The 20,597-nt window shown below is 37.6% G+C and overlaps 1 pseudogene; it reads left to right on the forward strand.

Moving 5' to 3' along the window:
* Positions 1-19,439, forward strand: part of LOC138422913 (WW domain-binding protein 11 pseudogene) — a 46,563-nt pseudogene extending 27,124 nt beyond the window's left edge.
* Positions 19,440-20,597: the final 1,158 nt, after the last annotated feature.

Here is a 20,597-nt window from a genome sequence, read left to right on the forward strand (position 1 = left end):
AACCATAGCCTTGACTAAACAGACCTTAGTTGGCAAAGTAATGTCTCTGCTTTTGAATATGCTATCTAGGTTGGTCATAACTTTTCTTCCAAAATCCCTGCAGATGTTGACTGCAGCCATGATTAAAAGATACTTGCTTCTTGGGAGAAAAGTTATGACCAACCTGGACAGCATATTAAAAAGCAGAGACATTACTTTGCAAACTAAGGTCCATCTAGTCAAGGCTATGGTTTTCCCAGTGGTCATGTGTGGATGTGAGAGTTGGACTATAAAGAAAGCCGAACACTGAGGAATTGATGCTTTTGAACTGTGGTGTTGGAGAAGACTCTTGAGAGTTCCTTGGACACAAGGAGATCCAACAAGTCTATCCTAAAGGAAATCAGTCTTGAATATTCATTGGAAGAACTGATGCTGAAGCTGAAACTCCAGTACTTTGGCCACCTCATGTGAAGAGTTGACTCATTGGAAAAGACTCTGATGCTGGGAAAGATTGAAGGTGGGAGTCTAAGGGGGATGGCAGAGGATGAGATGGTTGGATCGCATCCTTGACTCAATGGACTTGAGTTTGAGTAAACTGCAGGTTTTGGTGATGAACAGGTAGGCCTGGCATGCTGCAGTCCATGGAGTCACAAAGAACTGGACAAGACTGAGCAATTGAACTGAACTGAAATGATCACTTCAAAGACCCTATCACCGAATAGTCATTAGAGACACTTAGGTTAGGATTTCAACATAACAATTTTAAGGGTTGGTAGAGAAACACAATAAGCTCATAACAGGAAGTTCCTATCTATTTCTTATTTGCTATGAGTTTTTATCACAAACAAATGAATGTTGAGTTTTGTCAAGTCTTTTCTGTATCTGTTGATAGAACTGCATAAATTTTTTTTAAGAAGTTGGTGTGGTGGATTGAATGAATTATTTCAATGAATTATTTTTTTAATGTTGAGCCAACCTTGCATCAGTTCAGTTCAGTTCATTCGCTCAGTTGTGTCCGACTCTTTGTGATCCCATGAATTGCAGCACGCCAGGCTTCCCTGTCCATCACCAACTCCCAGAGTTCACCCAAACTCACGTCCATTGAGTCGGTGATGCCATCCTCTGTTGTCCCCTTTTCCTCCTGCCTCCAATCCCTCCCAGCATCAGAGTCTTTTCCAATCAGTCAACTCTTTGCATGAGCTGGCCAGAGTACTGGAGTTTCAGCTTTAGCATCATTCCTTCCAAAGAACACCCAGGACTGGTCTCCTTTAGGATGAAATGGTTGGATCTCCTTGCAGTCCAAGGGAATTTCAAGAGTCTTCTCCAACACCACAGTTCAAAAGCATCAATTCTTCAGCACTCAGCTTTCTTCACAGTCCAATTCTCACATCCATACATGACTACTGGAAAAACCATAGCCTTGACTTAGACGGACCTTTGTTGGCAAAGCAATGTCTCTGCTTTTTAATATGCACTCTAGGTCTTAACTTTCCTTCAAAGGAGTAAGCATCTTTTAATTTCCTGGCTGCAATACCATCTGCAGTGATTTTGGTGCCCCCCAAAATAAAGTCCTACACTGTTTCCACTGTTTCGCCATCTATTTCCCATGAAGTGATGGGACCAGATGCCATGATCTTCATTTTCTGAATGTTGAGCTTTAAGCCAACTTTTTCACTCTCTTCTTTCACTTTCATCAAGAGGCTTTTTAGTTCCTCAACCTTGCATACCTGGAACAAATCCACATTGGTCTTAGCATATAATTATTTTCATACATTGCCTGGTTCAATTTGCTAATACTTTATTGAGATTTTTACAACTAGGTTAATGAGAGATACTGATCTGTATTTTTATTTTTTTATGTCTAATTTGGGTATCAAGTTAAGAGTACACTCACAATGAATTGGAAAGTGTTCTCCATCTTCTCTTTACTAGAAGTTGTTGCATAAAATTGTGTTAATTATTTAATAGGATTCTCCAATGAAATCATCTAGGCCTGAAGATTTCTTTGGGGGAAACTTAAATTAAATATTTAATTTCTTAAGTGGTTTTAGGACTATTCAGATTTTTTTATTTTATCTTTTTGAGTTTTAGTAGTTTGACATTCTAAGACCTTTTTTTTTCTAAATTGTATAATTTATGAATATAAAGTTATTGACTAATCTTTTACTATCCTTTTGATGCTGGCAGGGCCTAAAATGAATATTCCTGGCTTTATTTCTAATATTGATAATTTCAGTCTTTTTTTTAATCTATGTCTGTTTTCTGAGGCTTTTCATTTTGTTGATTTTTTAAAATACATCTGCTTTTAGATTCATGCATTTTTTATTGTTTCCTCTTAAAAATTGAAAATTTTATTGATTTTGCCTTAATTTCTAATATTTCCTTTCTTTGGCTTGCTTTGTGTTTCAGTTCAGTTCAGTTCAGTTCACTCGCTCAGTCGTGTCACTCTTTGAGACCCCATGAGCCACAGCACACCAGGCCTCCCTGTCCATCAGCTACTCCCAGAGTCCACCCAAACCAAAGTCCATTGAGTTGGTGATGCCATCCAACCATCTCATCTTCTGTAGCCCCCTTCTCCTGCCCTCAATCTTTCCCACCATCAGGGTCTTTTCCAATGAGTCAGCTCTTCGCATCAGATGGCCCAGAGTAGATCTCCTTTAGGATGGACTGGTTGGATCTCCTCGCAGTCCAAGGGACTCTCAAGAGTCTTCTCCAACACCACAGTTCAAAAGCATCAATTCTTCAGCACTCAGCTTTCCTTATAGTCCAACTCTGACATCCACACATGACCACAGGAAAAACCATAGCCTTGACTAGACAGAGCTTTGTTGGCAAAGTAATGTCTCTGTTTTTTAATATGCTTTGTGTTTATTTTTTGTTAAAACATTTTTTCCTGAAAGGTGTTTGATTTGAGACATTTCCTTTTTTTCTAATGTAAGAATTTGGTGCTGTAAATTTCCCTCTAAGCATGGTTAGTTGAATAATGCATACTTTGATATCTCACATTTTCATCTTTATTCATTTCTACATGTTTTTTTTAAAAACTTTCTTTTGACCCTTTCCCTTAGACCTATGAATTAATTAGAAGTGTGTTCATTGTCATGAGTTTGGAGATTTCCTCTTGTCCTTTAATTATTAATTTTCTACTTTGATTCAATTACAGTCAGAGAACATACTCTATAAGCATACTTTTAATTCTTAGGGGTTTTTTTCTTATTTATTTATTTTTTTTTAATTTTAAAATCTTTAATTCTTACATGCGTTCCCAAACATGAACCCCCCTCCCACCTCCCTCGCCACAGCATCTCTCTGGGTCATCCCCATGCACCAGCCCCAAGCATGCTGCACCCTACGTCAGACATGGACTGGCGATTCAATCTTACATGATAGTATACATGTTAGAATTTCCATTCTCCCAAATCATCCCACCCTCTCCCTCTCCCTCTGAGTCCAAAAGTCCGTTATACACATCTGTGTCTTTTTTCCTGTCTTGCATACAAGGTCGTCATTGCCATCTTCCTAAATTCCATATATATGTGTTAGTATACTCTATTGGTGTTTTTCTTTCTGGCTTACTTCACTCTGTATAATTGGCTCCAGTTTCATCCATCTCATCAGAACTGATTCAAATGAATTCTTTTTAACGGCTGAGTAATACTCCATTGTGTATATGTACCACTGCTTTCTTATCCATTCATCTGCTGATGGACATCTAGGTTGTTTCCATGTCCTGGCTATTATAAACAGTGCTACGATGAACATTGGGGTACATGTGTCTCTTTCAATTCTGGTTTCCTCGGTGTGTATGCCCAGAAGTGGGATTGCTGGGTCATAAGGGAGTTCTATTTGCAATTTTTTAAGGAATCTCCACACTGTTCTCCATAGTGGCTGTACTAGTTTGCATTCCCACCAACAGTGTAGGAGGGTTCCCTTTTCTCCACACCCTCTCCAGCATTTATTGCTTGCAGATTTTTGGATCACAGCCATTCTGACTGGTGTGAAGTGGTACCTCATTGTGGTTTTGATTTGCATTTCTCTAATAATGAGTGATGTTGAGCATCTTTTCATGTGTTTGTTAGCCATCCGTATGTCTTCTTTGGAGAAATGTCTATTTAGTTCTTTGGCCCATTTTTTGATTGGGTCGTTTATTTTTCTGGAATTGAGCTGCATAAGTTGCTTGTATATTTTTGAGATTAGTTGTTTGTCAGTTGCTTCATTTGCTATTATTTTCTCCCATTCAGAAGGCTGTCTTTTCACCTTGCTTATAGTTTCCTTTGTTGTGCAGAAGCTTTTAATTTTAATTAGATCCCATTTGTTTATTTTTGCTTTTATTTCCAGAATTCTGGGAGGTGGATCATAGAGGCCTGTCAAGCTACCAGCCACATTTTTCACAGAACTAGAACAAATAATTTCAAGATTTGTATGGAAATACAAAAAACCTCGAATAGCCAAAGCAATCTTGAGAAAGAAGAATGAAACGGGAGGAATCAACTTGCCTGACTTCAGGCTCTACTAATTCTTAGGGTTTTTAAGATTTATTTTATCGCCCATGCTATGGTCTATCTTGGTAAATATTTTCTTGAACCCAGTGTAATAGTTAGGACAGTTTTTTAACTTTAGCCACAAATGAAAAAATGGTTCTTCCCTGGTGGCTCAGAGGTTGAAGCGTCTGCCTGCAAGGCAGGAGGGCTGGGTTCAATCCCTGGGTCAGGAAGATCCCCTGGAGAAGGAAATGGCAACCCACTCCAGAAATATGTTTTTTTTATGTAACATAATAAGACACCAAAAAAGAGACTCTTAATCCTTTGTGCAAAGAATTTTATATAATAAGTATGTAGCTTGTTCATTCATAAATTAATAAAATTAGTGGTATAAGTGTTTTATTTGTATGTGAGCATATATTGAGGAGCTATTTAATAAGAAATGGCTACTTGCATATAGAGGATGATAGGCAAACTTGCAATGATATTACCTAACAAATTCTTCTAACTAAGGTATCAGTAAACTCCTTGGCTATAAATAACAAGAGATAAGTGAAAGATAAAATAACTTTGGTTATAATCTGAGTCTCTCATCTTTTCTTCCTCTGAAATTTTATGTATGTATTAGTACCAGGTATTAGTTTCAAACAGTCATCGCTTCTAGGCTGAATCTTTTACAAATTCTGTGTTTTATGTTTGTTTTTTATTTCAATTTTAAAAGTATAATTTATTCTACAGATTATCAGTTACATCTTCACAAACCTGAAAACACAGAAGGTGATTTGGTGATTATGGTGATCACATAGAAGTCCCCAGAGACACATCAGTTCATCTTGATTTATAACAGAGACAAAAAAATGTGGCTGAATGGCATAGAATCAGATCAGCATCTGGAGCAACATGTCCTATTCATTTATAACCAGGAACTGAATGTGTATCTGTGTGTGCATGTGCCACCATCTTCATAGTTCAAAAACTTTATTTAAAGTATTGATGCGTATCCACACAACAATCCTTCATCCCCCTCTTCCCTTCAGTGAGTATGTGTGGACCTTCTAGGTTCTACAGAACACTTTCCATGGAATAATCTGAGACTATGCTACCCTATATTTGCCTTTTGGTGTTCAATCAGCAGATAACTTATATATTTGAGATGCTCAATAAATACTTGATAATTATGGTGTGTGTTCAAAGTCACTTCAGTCATGTCTGGCTCTTTGCATCCCTATGAACTGTAGGCCATCAGGCTCCTCTGTTCATGGGATGCTCCAGGCAACAATACTGGAGTGGGTTGTCATACCCTCCTTGTGGGGATCGTCTGGACCCAGGGATTGAACTCTTGTCTCCAGCATCTACCTGCATTGGCAGATGGGTTCTTTACCAATAGCACCACCTGGAAAGCCCTGATAATTATAGTAGTTGAAATTTTTTCTATACCTATATTTGTATCTATATCAGGCTCAGAGTGGGAGATACTTTGTGTGGTGACATTTGAAAGGGGAAGAAATCTAGTTCTTATTTTTAGAATCTTTTCGTATCTGGGGTTGATTTCCAAGAACACTGTGGCTTAGGCCAAAACCACTTTGGCTATGGAAGTTCAAAATAAAATTAGCTTGTGTCTAATACTCCTTACAGAGAAGGCAATGGCAACCCACTCCAGTACTCTTGCCAGGAGAATCCCATGGACGGAGGAGCCTGGTAGGTCGTAGTCCATGGGGTCGCGAAGATTCGGACACGACCGAGTGACTTCACTTTCGCTTTTCAGTTTAATGCACTGGAGAAGGAAATGGCAACCCACTCCAGCATTCTTGCTTGGAGAATCCCAGGGACGGCGGAGCCTGGTGGGCTGCCATCTATGGGGTCGCACAGAGTCGGACACGAGTGAAGCGACTTACCAGCAATACTTCTTATGGGCTTCCCTGGTGGTTCAGTGTAAAAAAAAAAAAAAAAAAAAAAAAATTCTACCGGCAATGTAGATGCAGGTTCCATTCCTGTGTCAGGAAGATCCCCTAGAGAAAGAAATGACAACCTAGCCCAGTATTCTTGCCTGGAAAATCCCCTGGGCAGAGGAACCTGGTGGGCTACAGTCCATGGCATTGCAAAACAGTTGGACATGACTGAGCAACTAAAACAACAACAACAAATACTTCTTACAGAGTTTAAAGTGCTATATTAAAAGCTTTTGATAATTAGAATAAAACATAAAGTTACAGTGTGATTTGTGGGACCATACAGCACCAGCTCCCTGTGAATAGTCACTAATAATCAACAAGGAAGGGAATGAATCTTGATCTTGGTTAGTTAACAGAAAATCAATTTCAAATCAATTTCAGATTTCCTCTGAACACCCATTGTTGACTCAGTAAGTTTTGGTCACTGGTTCCGTATAAGATGTGAGTGTGGACATGGTTGTATTAGCTATCTCTTGTCACACAAGAAATGACCCCCCCCCCCACACACTAAAATTAGTAGCTTAAAACAATGAACACTAGTTATTTCAGCTTTGTGAGTAAGGCATCAGGGTGTAACTTATCTAGATCCTGTACTTCAGGGTCTCCCAGGAGACTGCAGTTGTGGTGCAGGCTGGTGCTGTGGTCACATCTGAAGATGTGACTGGGAGAGGAATTGTTTCCAAGTTCATGAGAGTGAATACTGACAGGATTCGGTTCCTCACAAGCTGTTGGTTGAAGGTCCACCTTAATTCCTTATCATGAAGGTCTTTTTATAGCACAGATGAAAACATGGCAGGCAGCTCAATTCCCTCTGAGTGAATGAGCAAAAGAGCAAACGAGGTCACTCAAGACTGAAGTCACTTTCTTTTTATAACTCAATTTTGAAAATACCTTTTCATCAATTTTGCTTCATTCTATTCAATCCCTAGGTCTAGGTCACACTCAAGAGGAGAGGGTTATAAAAGGGCATGATAAAAAGTAGGCAGAGATTATTGGGGTTGCACTAGAAGCTAACCTGTCACAAGATCTCTGTTGTCAGTCATGATATAAGCAAATTATTTTCTTTAAAAATCCAATTTGATCTTTTTCTTTCATACTTGTAATTAAAGAAAATGCATATAAATGATCAGGAGAACAGACATACCCTGAGTATAATCCTGTTTTGGTGATATGAGTAGCTGTGTGGTAGGTGGAAACTAACCATATGAAAGATTAATAAATTTAAATGCTACAGAGGCACACTGTCTCACCTTGAAAATAGCCATTTAAGTTAAATATTTTTAAATGTCAACAGATTCTACCAACATTTAAGACTATATTTATAATTCAACAAAACATCTTGACATTTCTGACTTTTTAATTGATTTTTTCAATATTGGGATAAAAGATATCTGGTTACCATGTTTCATCTTTATACCAAACTATTGCTTAAAGAGAAGACAACATTAGACCAAAAAATATTAAATAACTTTGTGTAAAATGATAGGGAACTATTACATTATTAAACAAATGCATTTATACACTTTAGAAAATATCAAGGTGGTATTTTGTTTTTAATTTTTATTTTTCTGTTGTTTGCTATTAGTTTTTTAAGTATAATACTTTACCCCTGAAAAGGTCCCTGTTTTTAATTTAATTAATTAAAATGCCAATTTATTTTATTATCAAAATAATTTGTTCACCATGTCCACTAAGGTAGAATATAACCATAATTACAAACATCAGGTGATTTTGATACCTTCTTTCTTTCTGAATTCAGGTTTTCTAATCCAATATTACATCGTATTGATTTTTTCAGTAAAATCTCTTATTGTTGTTGTATGCAATATTGAACCACTGAATCCCTTTCTTGCTGTGAAATTAGACATGTAACCATTGTCTCATAATGAATATGCTGCCTAACAATGGACTCCTTTATAAACACAACAATAACATTTTGAATTTCATCATTATGAAAGATTAGAAATGTACAATTTAATTCCCAGGGTTTTAGCGTTAATACGATACTAGCTAAAATATTTACATTTCACTGCCAGTTTAATTAAGCATATTCATTGTCTTGAATCAAAACATAATTTGCACTGGGTTTAAATATTTCAGCATTATGTTTGTACAGAGTTTGAACACTGTCACAGAGGGTCTGGAGAGTTAATTTTAAACTCCAGCAAATGAGTCATTTTAAGCTAACCCAAGCTTCTTGGTGCATTTTAACACAGCTTTACATTTTGTGACAAATTGAATTCCAGCCAGGTGTCACTTTTTAGAATCCCCAAGGTTTATCTCTGCCCTTTCTGCTCTGACATATGCTTTTGACATACCCAGAAAATTGTGCAATAGAAACCTGTGGAGTGGTAATACCCTCTACAGCAGGGGTCACTTGTAAAGAACCATTAATGAGACCTCCCATAAACAAACAGTTCTGAGCAGTGACAGTGGTAGAGGAAACAAAAAGAGATACGATCTACTATTATATATTGAATATAGAGCAAGATTCTCTTATAACACATTTTTAAGAATGTTTTACAGAAAACAAGCTGGTTTTTCTGTCCGTCTCTCCCATGGGAAAATTATTTGACCTTGTTTAAATTATTATTTTTCCTTTCAATTAGAGAAATACTCAATATTCATTTTTATTGATGTTTCACAATGGGTGTGTCATCTACTGTCTGTCTTCATTAAAAATGCCACCAGTCTTTGAAGACATATACCTGAGCCCTTGAACTGAAATCAATTAATATTTAAATAACTTGCAATAAACTGTTCCTTGTGGACCCCACCATGTAGGTTATTCTGGGGTGAAAATAATGAAGAACAGAAACCACCTACCTACAATAAGTAAAAACTATCAAGTAAAAATGAAGTTGGACTTTCTGCTCATAAATTCTTAAAGTGAAATCTGCTGGAAATGTAACATTGTGTTTCAGGAGAAGCCCTTCAGTCATATTATTTACATTAACCCATAAGAAATAGATAGGATATCCTGGTACAGGAAGCAGGAATTAAGGTTTTGAGTAGATGACCTGGATAACAATTTAGTGGTTATCTATTAACTAATTTGTTTAGATGTGATATTTGATGGTTATTTTTCATTTGTATATTTGTTGACAATTAATGTTTTGCTTCTTTATGTTATATGTAACTACCCTCCAAATAATTCATTAATATACAAAACTTTATAATTAAGTTCAAACCCAAAAAGTGAAAAAGTAGAAGAGTTTGCAAAACATTTAGCATGTTGCAATATGCTTCAAATTTCTTGAACTTGACATAATTTTTCTCGTTTGTTGGTTATAAATAGTCCACACATAGATTTGTTTAAACTCAGCATACCATATATGAAGATATAATTAAGTTATTATATTAAATTTTAAAATAATTAGGAAAAATTCCTCTTCAGATTTTTATAAAATATGCTTAATAATATTATAAAGTTGTGCAGAAGTATGATCTGTTTGTTTCACTGACCCAAAATGAATAAGTCGGCAAAGTAGAGTGAAATGAGATAAAGGGTTAGTGTGTAAATCACCACAAAATGAAATACTGACTTATGGAGTAAAACTACCCAAAGACTGTTGCCCAATTTCTTATCCCCACTTCACAAGTCTCCTGGACTATTCTAACATGCCTTTCTGTCCAGTCTTAACTTAAGTTCAAGGACTCTGAATGAAAGAGATTTTATTTGCAGATTGTCCTCGTCTTTCTAAGATAATAATACTATGAGCCTTAGGGGATATATTAAATGTGACAAAGTTGTGTGTGTGTGTGTGTGTGTGTGTGTGTGTGATGACATCATACTAACTGCATTGTCAGTGATTTACATATATTAACAGTGCCTTAGAAATTTACCCTTTGGGAAAAAAATTGTTATTATTTGTAACTTTTATAATTCCTCAATAGATAAATCAATATTCCTATTTTGATTAGATGAATTTTGAATAGATTTGGGCAAACCTGACCCTCAAATATTCCTTTTATGAATTTCTCTGTAGCTTTGATATGCTAGGTGATGTGCCATGGAAAAAGTCCAACATGGATGAAAACCAGTTCCTGCCTTCAGTGGGCTGTATTTCCATAGGAAGTGACAGACATGTGCATAACTCTGTTAATGTTGGTATTCTTGTCTCTTTTCTCCTTACAGTTTTCTAAGTGTCTTTCTGGAGTTTTAAAATAAACATCATGAATAAACTTTCAAAAACATCAAACCTAAGAAATGTTAATAGGTAAAGATTAGGTGGATGCAGTCATTTTGTAAACTATTGGCTTCCCAAAATCTTTTTTCCTATTTCAAGAAATAACATATTAGGTTGAACAAAAAGTTCCTTTAGGTTTTTCCATAAGCTTTTACTGGGAATCCCAAACAAATTTTGGCCAACTGAATACATCACCATATCAGATAATATGTACGGTCTAATGGTTTAATTTACATATATTATGTAATAATTACCAAAAAATCAAGTTAATATACATCATCTCATACAGAAACAATAAAAAAAAATTATCTTTGTTATGAGAACTCTTAGGATCTACTCTCTTAATAACTCCCCTGTATACCATATGCAGTGATAACTGTGGTCATCATGTTCAGTGTTTCTGGTACTTATTTTATCATAAAAACAGGAAGATTGTGCCTTTCAACCCCCTTCCTCCAATTTTCCCTCCCACCCCCTACCTATGGTGACCACAGATCTGATATCTTTTTCTATAATTTGGAAGTTTTATTTTTGGACTTCATATGTAAGTGAGATCATGCAATATTTGTCTTTCTGAGTCTGACTTATTTCACTTACCACAATCACAGTACCTTCATGGTACATAGATTTTGTCACAAATGATAGATTTCCCTGTTTCTTTCTTTTTTTTCCCTTTATGTCTGAATAATATTTCATTGTATATATATATGCTGTCTTCTTTATCCATTCATTAATCAGTGGATACTTTAGATTGTTTCTATGTCTTCACTATTGTAAACAATGCTACTATGAATATGGGGTTAACTCAGTTCAGTTCAGTCACTTAGGCGTGTCTGACTCTTTACAACCCTATAGACTGCAGCACTCCAGGCTTCCCTGTCCATCACCAACTCCCGGAGCTTGCTCACACTCATGTCCATTGAGTCAGTGGTGCCATCCAACTCATGCTTTGTCATCCCCTTCTCCTCCTGCCTTCAAACTTTCCCAGCATCAGGGTTTTTTCCAGTGAGTCAGTTCTTCCCATCAGGTGGCCAATGTATTGGAGTTTCAGCTTAAGCCTCAGTCCTTCCAATGAATACTCAGGACTCATTTCTTTTAGAATGGACTGGTTTGATCTGCTTGTAGTCTAAGGGACTCTCAAGAGTCTTCTGCAACACCACAGTTTAAAAGCATCATTCAATACTTCAGTCCAGTTCACTTCAGTCACTCAGTCATGTCTGACTCTTTACTACCCCATGTTCTACAGCATGCCAGGCCTCCCTGTCCATCACCAACTCCCAGAGTTTACTCAAACTCATGTCCATTGAGTTGGTGATACCAACCAGCCATCTCATGCTCAGTCGTCCCCTTCTCCTCCTGCCTTCAATCTTTCCCAGCATGAGGGTATTTTCCAATGAGTCAGTTCTTCCCATCAGGTGGCCAAAATATTGGAGTTTCAGCTTCAGCATCAGTCCTTCCAATGCATATTCAGGACTGATTTCCTTTAGGATGGACAGGTTGGATCTCCTTGCAGTTCAAGGGACTCTCAAGAGTCTTCTCCAACACCACAGTTCAAAAGCATCAATTCTTTGGTGCTCAGCTTTCTCTATACTCCAACTCTCACATCCATACAAGACTACTGGAAAAAACAGCTTTGACTATACAGACCTTTGTGGGCAAAGTAATGGCTTTGCTTTTTAATATGCTGTCTAGGTTGGTCATAACTTTCCTTCCAAGGAGCAAGCGTCTTTTAATGTCATGGCTGCAGTCACCATATGCAGTGATTTTGGCGCCCCCCCCAAAAAATAAATTCCGTCACTGTTTCCACTGTTTCCCCATCTATTTCCCATGAAGTGAAGAGGCCATGATCTTAGTTTTTTGAATGTTGAGCTTTAAGCCAACTTTTTCACTCTGCTCTCACTCTCATCAAGAGGCTCTTTAGTTTTTCTTCTCTTTCTGCCATAAGGGTAGTATCATCTGTGTATCTGAGGTTATTGATATTGCTCCCAGAAATTTTGATTCCAGCTTGTGCTTCATCCAGCCTGGCATTTCACATGATGTACTCTGCATATAAGTTAATAAGCATGGTGACAATATACAGCCTTGACGTACTCCTTTCCCTATTTGGAACCAGTCTGTTGTTCCATGTCCAGTTATAACTGATGCTTCTTGACCTGCATACAGATTTCTCAGGAGACAAGTAAGGATTTCTGGTATTCCCATATCTTTAAGAATTTTCCATAGTTTGTTGGGATATACACAGTCAAAGGCTTTGGAGTAATCAATAAAGCAGAAGTAGATCTTTCTCTGGAATTCACTTGTTTTTTCTATGATCCAGTACATGTTGGCAACTTGATCTCTGGTTCCTCTGCCCTTTATAAATTCACCTTAACATTAGGAAGTTCATGGTTAATGTACTGTTGAAGCCTGGCTTGGAGAATTTTGAGCATTACTTTGCTAGCATGTGAGATGAGTGCAATTGTGCAGTAGTTTGAACATTAATTGGCATTGCTCTTCTTTGGGATTGGGATGAAAACAGATCTTTTCCAGTCCTGTGGCCACTGCTGAATTTTCCAAATTTGCTGTCATATTGAGTGCAGCACTTTTGCAGCATCATCTTTTAGGATTTGAATAGTTCAACTGGAATCCCCTTACCTCCACTAGCTTTGTTCATAGTGGTGCTTCCTAAGGCCCATCTGACTTTGCACTCCAGGATGTCTGGCTCTGTGTGAGTGATCATACCATCATGGTTATCTGGGTCATGAAGATCTTTTCTGTATAGTTCTTCTGTGTATTCTTAACACCTCCTCTTAATATCTTATGCTTCTGTTAGGTCCATACCATTTCTGTCCTTTATTGAGCCCATCTTTGCATGAAACGTTCCCTTGGTATCTCTAATTTTATGAAGAGATCTCTAGTCTTTCCCATTCTATTGTTTTCCCTATTTCTTTGCATTGATCACTGAGAAAGGCTTTCTTATCTCTTCTTACTATTCTTTGGAACTCTGCATTCAGATGGGTATATCTTTCCTTTTCTTCTTTGCCTTTAGCTTTTCTTCTTTTCTCAGCTATTTGTAAGGCCTCCTCAAACAACCATTTTGCCTTTTTGCATTTCTTTTTCTTGGGGTTGGTCTTAATCACTGACTCCTGTACAATGTCACAAACCTCCATTTATAGTTCTTCAGGCACTCTATCAGACCTAATCCCTTGGTCTATTTGTTACTTCCACTGTATAATACTAAGGGATTTGATTTAGGTCATACATGAATGATCTAGTGGTTTTCCCTGCTTTCTTCAACTTAAGTCTGAATTTGGGGTACAGATATATTTTTGATTTAGTATTTTTATTTCCTTTGGATAATTTCCCAGACATAGAATTGCTGTATTGTATGGCAGTTCGATTTTTAACTTTTTTAGTAATCTCCATTTTGTTTTCCATACCGGTTGTCCCAGTTTGCAGTCCCCTTGACAATTTACAAGAGTTCCCTTTTGTACACACCCACACTAGCATTTGCTATCTCCTGTTTTTTTTTTTAATTTTTGATTTTTATTTTATTTTTGATTTTTATTTTATTTTTGATTCTTACATGATAGTATTCATGTTTCAATGGCATTCTCCCAAATCATCCCACCCTCTCCCTCTCCCTCGAGTCCAAAAGTCCACTATACACATCTGTGTCTTTTTTGTTAATAATAATTCCAACAAGTGTGAGACTATCCCTCATTGTGGTTTTAATTTGCATTTTGCTTGTGACTAGTAGTGTTGAGCATCTTTCATGTACCTATTGGCCAACTATATATTTTCTCTGGAAATGGTCTAGTCAAGTCTTCTGTCCATTTTACTTGCATTTCTTCATTATTGAGTTGTATGCGTTCTTTGGATATTTTGGATATTAACCCCTTATCAGATATATGGTTTGCAAATTTTTTTCCCCATTCTATGTGTTAACTTTTCATTTGTTGATGGTGTCTCTTTCTGTAAAGATTCTTTGTTTGATTAAGTCCCAGTTTTGTTGTTGGTGCTTTGCTTTAGGTGCGATTTCTAAAATGTCGTTACCAAGACCCATGTAACAGGAGACTTTTTTCTATGTTTCTTTTTCCCCCCTAGGAGTTTCATGGTTTCAGGTCTTACATTTTAGTCTTTAACCTACTTAGAAAAATTTTTGTGAGTAGTGAAACATCCCAAACCTATTTTTAATGATTAGAACATCCTTTAACTTAAAATAGGAAATAGAGGGGTCACCAAACACACAGGAGTCACTTCAATAATTCTTTACCTTTTGTTTTTGCTTTACATGACCCTTTCATAACATGACCCTTTCATAACATGACTTTTTCACTGAACACATGTATACAAACAATTACATTAACTAAATAGTCTCAACATGTTCTTTACTGAAAAATAGCAAATGAAATGTATAATGACATGATCTATCTGGAGATTGTTAAAATAGTAATGGGATGGAAGGTGACTCTAATATTTTCATTAAATATGTGGGATGATTAAATAATATTTAAAATATTACATTCAGAACACTGATTAAATTTTATTTCTCTTTATCCTACATTGAATTTATATTATTCAGCTACTGCAATCTAGCCTGTACATATGTACAATGGGATCAACATCAAAGGAATCTATTTATTTGTTCTTGTACTTGCATTTCCTTATAGTTATCAAAACATAAAGTCCTTAAGTGAATAATTACTTTATCACAGAACTAATACAAAGAAAAATTGTTTCAACTATTTGCTATTTTGCTTTGCATTAATTAACTGATATCTCCTGATACATATACATACCTATTTATATTCATTTATTTATAGTCATGAATTAAAATGTTTTTGAAATGTCTATAGCAAATGTATTAATATTTGAACTGCAACAAACTTAGGAAATGTGTTAAACCCAGTGAGACTTTGAAGTAGCATTATTTTCAGATGATACATCCCACAAGATTAAGGGGTTTTACTCTATTTCCCATTGAATTGAAGTTCTTGTTTAGAGTTATTGGGATTACAATCCAAACAAACAACCTCAAATTTTTATTCTTGCACAATAAGGTTTGTATTATATCTATTAATAAAACATATACTTCCAGAGCTTCCTCTATCCTTCTAAGAATAAGAAAGACTGACAATCTTTACTCCTTGAGTTATAGACCTGAAGATAAACCAGTGAAAACCTCCAAAGAGAAAAACCTCGCTTGGTTAACACAGCTTCTCTGATAACTGTTCCAAAGCTGTACCTTTCACTCTGGGGCGGTGGCAAATAAACCTCTCCATGATCCTTTCTCCAGCAGTGACAGAAACCATGGTTTTGGACTTGGTTCATGGAGAAGGCAATGGCACCCCACTCCAGTAATTTGCCTGGAAAATCCCATGGACGGAGGGGCCTCCTGGGCTGCAGTCCATGGGGTCGTGAAGAGTCGGACATGACTGAGCGACTTCACTTTCACTTTCACTTTCATGCATTGGAGAAGGAAATGGCAACCCACTCCAGTGTTCTTGCCTGGAGAATCCCAGGGATGGGGGAGCCTGGTGAGCTGCCGTCTATGTGGTCGCACAGAGTCGGACACAACTGAAGTGACTTAGCAGCAGCAGTAGCATGATGTCTTAACCTAAATTTTGGAGCAAAGACAAGAATCTTAAAATCATGAATATCTTTTAAGCTAGTGATCCCCGTTTTGATGATTCTACTCTAAAGAATGAATTTGAAAATACATAAAATGTTTTATGTTGTATCATAATGTAAATTGGTATAGCCGGGAAACAGTATGGAGGTTCCTCAAAATACTAAAAGAATGACCATATGATCCAGCAATCTCACTTCTAAGTTTATATACAAAGAAATGAAAACAATATTAACAATAGCCAAGATAGAGAAGTAGTAACCCAAGTTGTCTTTTAATGGATGAGTGGATAAAGAAGATAAGGTGTAAGGTCTAAAGATCTAGTGTAAAACATGGTGACTATAGTTGATAACACTGTACTATACAATTGAAGTTTGCTAAGACTATAGAACCTTAATGTTCTTATCAAAAATAAAAACATAAATAGGTAAAGTGATATGTTAATTATCCCACCATTATTAAATGGTGGGAATTTCACAATGTATACATACATCAAATCATCATGATGTACAGCTTAAATGTCTTATAATTTTATGTCAAATTTACCTCAATACTTGTAGAAAAAAGCTTTTTATTATATCATTTCCCCATTATTTATAATAACAGTTAAAATAAATTATGGACCCCAAATTAATGATATACATTATGACTGAAATAAAATATTTTTCCAGGCTAATTCAATGAAAAGTGACTATGTTAGATTGGGTTAGATTAAACAATTAGCATGAATATTCAAAATATATAACCTTTGTTTTTTTAATATAAACTTATTTATTTTAATTGGAGGTTAATTACTTTACAATATTGTATTGGTTTTGCATACATCAACATGAATCAGCACCATTATATACTGAAGATATTTACTTATAAAATTTTTTAAAGTGTTAAAGAAAATTAAAGAAGAACAAAAAACAGCACATGATGGTACGAGCTACAGTTTTAAAGATGAAGGATCCCAAACAAATTATCCAGGACATGGAAAAATTGGATGAAATGGAGTTTAACCCAGTGCAGCAGCCACAGTTAAATGAGAAAGTGCTGAAAAACAAGCGTAAAAAGCTATGTGAAACATTTGAACGTATTCTACGACTCTATGAGAAAGAGAATCCAGATATTTACAAAGAATTGAGAAAGCTAGAAGTAGAATATGAACAGAAGAGGGCTCAACTTAGCCAGCATTTTGATGCTGTCAAGAATGCCCAGCATGTGGAAGTGGAGAGTATTCCTCTGCCAGATATGCCGCATGCTCCTTCCAACATTTTGATCCAGGACATTCCACTCCCTGGGGCCCAGCCACCCTCCATCCTTAAGAAGACCTCAGCCTATGGACCTCCAACTCGGGCAGTTTCTATACTTCCTCTTCTTGGACATGGCGTTCCACATATGCCCCCTGGCAGGAAACCTCCAGGTCCTCCCCCACGCCCACTTCCTCCTCAAGTCTTACAAATGTATGGCCACAAAGTGGGCTTTGCCCTAGATCTTCCCACTCGTAGGCGAGATGAAGACATGTTATATAGTCCTGAACTTGCTCAGCGGGGTCATGACAATGATGTTTCTAGCACCAGTGAAGATGATGGCTATCCTGAAGACATGGACCAGGAGAAGCATGGCGACAGTACTGATGACAGCGACAGTGACAGATCAGATAGAGAAAGTGAAGGGGATGAATTTGTGCACCGTGATGACTCTGAGAGAGAAAACAATGAAGAAAAGAAATCAGGTCTGAGTGTACGGTTTGCAGATACGCCTGGAAAATCTAGGAAGAAGAAGAAGAAGAAGATGAAGGAGCTGACTCCTCTCCAAGCCATGATGCTTCGAATGGCAGGTCAGGAAATCCCTGAGGAGGGAGGTGAAGTCGAGGAATTTTCAGAGGACAATGATGAAGATTTGGATGATTCCAAAGCAGAAAAGCAATCACAGAAACAGCATAAGGAGGAATCTCTCTCTGATGGCACGTCTGCAGCTTCCCAGCAGCAAGCCCCTGCACAGTCTGTTCCTCCATCTCAGATACAAGTACCCCCCATGCCAGGACCACCTCCGCTTCGACCGCCACCTGCTCCACCTTTACGGCCACCTGGACCACCTACAGGCCTTCCTCCTGGACCACCTCCAGGAGCTCCTCCCTTCCTGAGACTGCCTGGAATGCCAGGACTCCGAGGGCCTCTGCCCCGCCTCTTACCTCCAGGCCCACCACCCGGTCGACCCCCTGGCCCTCCTCCTGGCCCACCCCCAGGTCTGCCTCCTGGCCCTCCTCCTCGGGGACCCCCACCACGGCTACCTCCCCCTGCACCTCCAGGTATCCCTCCACGCCGTCCTGGCATGATGCGCCCACCTCTGGTGCCTCCTCTTGGACCTGCCCCGCCAGGGCTCTTCCCACCAGCTCCCTTACCCAACCCGGGGGTTCTAAGCGCTGCCTCCAACTTGATCCAGCGACCAAGGCGGATGACACAAGCGCAGCCACCATCGAGAAGAAAGCCACGGCAACAATCAGTGCCAAGCCACAGGTCACTAATCCCAAGGCAGATATCACACGAATCGTGCCGACCACACTGCAGGTGCGTTGGGAGAATAAAGGGGCTGCTGCTGCTCCCCAGAGAAAGTCTGAGGATGATTCTGCGGTGCCTCTTGACGAAACAGCACCCAAATCTGGCCCATCTGTTCCCGTGTCGGTGCAGACTAAGGACGATGTCTATGAGGCTTTCACGAAAGAGATGGAAGGGCTGCTGCGACAGCTTTGGATGCTAGGTCAGGCTTCTGTTCACATCAGTGGTTCATGGAGAAAGAGGCTCTTACTCAGCTTAGGTGGAAGAGTTTCTTTCACTGTCAGGGTATTTTAAATTTCATTTCAAGGAATATCTTAAAGTTTAGCCTTGTTCAGAATTTACTGCATATAAAAGAGAGGGTATTTCATTCAAAATAAATTGGTTATTGAAGCAGTGCTGCTAATAATATCCATCCCCTTTCATACCACCATTTTCAGCAGATTTCTTCCCCTACTCAAATTCCTTGGAAACTTGTGATCAAGGGGAACTTTGTTATTTGTTTTGGCTCTCTTATTGTGTGCTGTGGGCACTGGAGTAGAGATTTCTGGAAAAACCAGTTTATTTCACCCCATTTTGCCTTTCATGTTTGAGTTATTTTTAATATTTTCTTGTAAATATTTTGTAATATTGTAGTGAAATGGATCGCAATGTCATTTCCTAATACAAAGTGATATATGTGGGAAGAAAATGTACAATTCTATGATTAAAATTCCCACTGATTTAAACTTTGAGTGTTCCATGGAATAAATAAATAAATGTTCTACATCAATAAATAAATAAAATTTAAAAAAATGTTATGTGGGTAATGTATATTTTGTTCTCTGAATTGTGATCAAGGTGGTTTATTTTCAAAATAATCTTTCCACTATGTATCAGGAATAATGGTGGCTCAGAGGTTAAAGCATCTGCCTGCAATGCAGGAGACCTGGGTTCGATCCCTGGGTTGGGAAGATCCCCTGGAGAAGGAAATGGCAACCCACTCCAGTATTCTCGCCTGGAAAATCCCATGGACAGAGGAGCCTGGTGGGCTACAGTCCACGGGATCACAAAGAGTTGGACACGACTGAGAGACTTCACTTCAGGTAACATAAAAGATAAGCACCCTAAAGAGTGATATTAATATTTCCTTTAGCCTTCACAATGTCATTATGAATGAAACAGTTTTTTTAAATTTCTAGATTTAAAAGATTATTTTAAGTTATTATAAGAAGTAGTGCATGAATTTAAATCAATGCTTTGTATAAAAGTAGAAGTTATCTGCCCTTGCTTCAGTACATTTGATTATTCAATGTTTAAGAATATGGGCATACACAAAAAGAGATTTAAGAGAATTCAGACATAAGAGATAATGAAAGAGAGATGTAGAAAGTGAGAGAAAATGACAAAGAGAGGAAAACTTTATGTGTATGTATATATGTGTGTGTGTGTATATATGCATGTGTATACACACACACACACACACACACACCCATATAATATAAAAACATTAAAAATGAAATAATATGGCTGTGGCTCAGCTGGTAAAAGAATCCGCCTGCAATGCAGGAGACCTGGGTTTGATCCCTGGGTTGGGAAGATCCCCTGGAGAAGGGAAAGGCTACCCACTCCAGTGTTCTGGCCTGGAGAATTCCATGGAGTGTATAGTCCATGGGATCTCAAAGAGTCAGACACGACTGGGCAAATTTCACTTCACTAATGAAAGTTTTAAGTACCATTCAGAGCATGAAATATATTTGGAGGAATTTGAGAGTTTGCTTTGTTAAAGGAAAATTAAATTTTAAGCAAGTTTTCAAAAAAATCTTTCTGATGAGGTAATCTATTTGATTAAGGATTCAGGGATA

This window comes from Ovis canadensis, chromosome 17 (genome assembly GCF_042477335.2).
Source record: "Ovis canadensis isolate MfBH-ARS-UI-01 breed Bighorn chromosome 17, ARS-UI_OviCan_v2, whole genome shotgun sequence".
Lineage (NCBI taxonomy): Eukaryota > Metazoa > Chordata > Mammalia > Artiodactyla > Bovidae > Ovis > Ovis canadensis.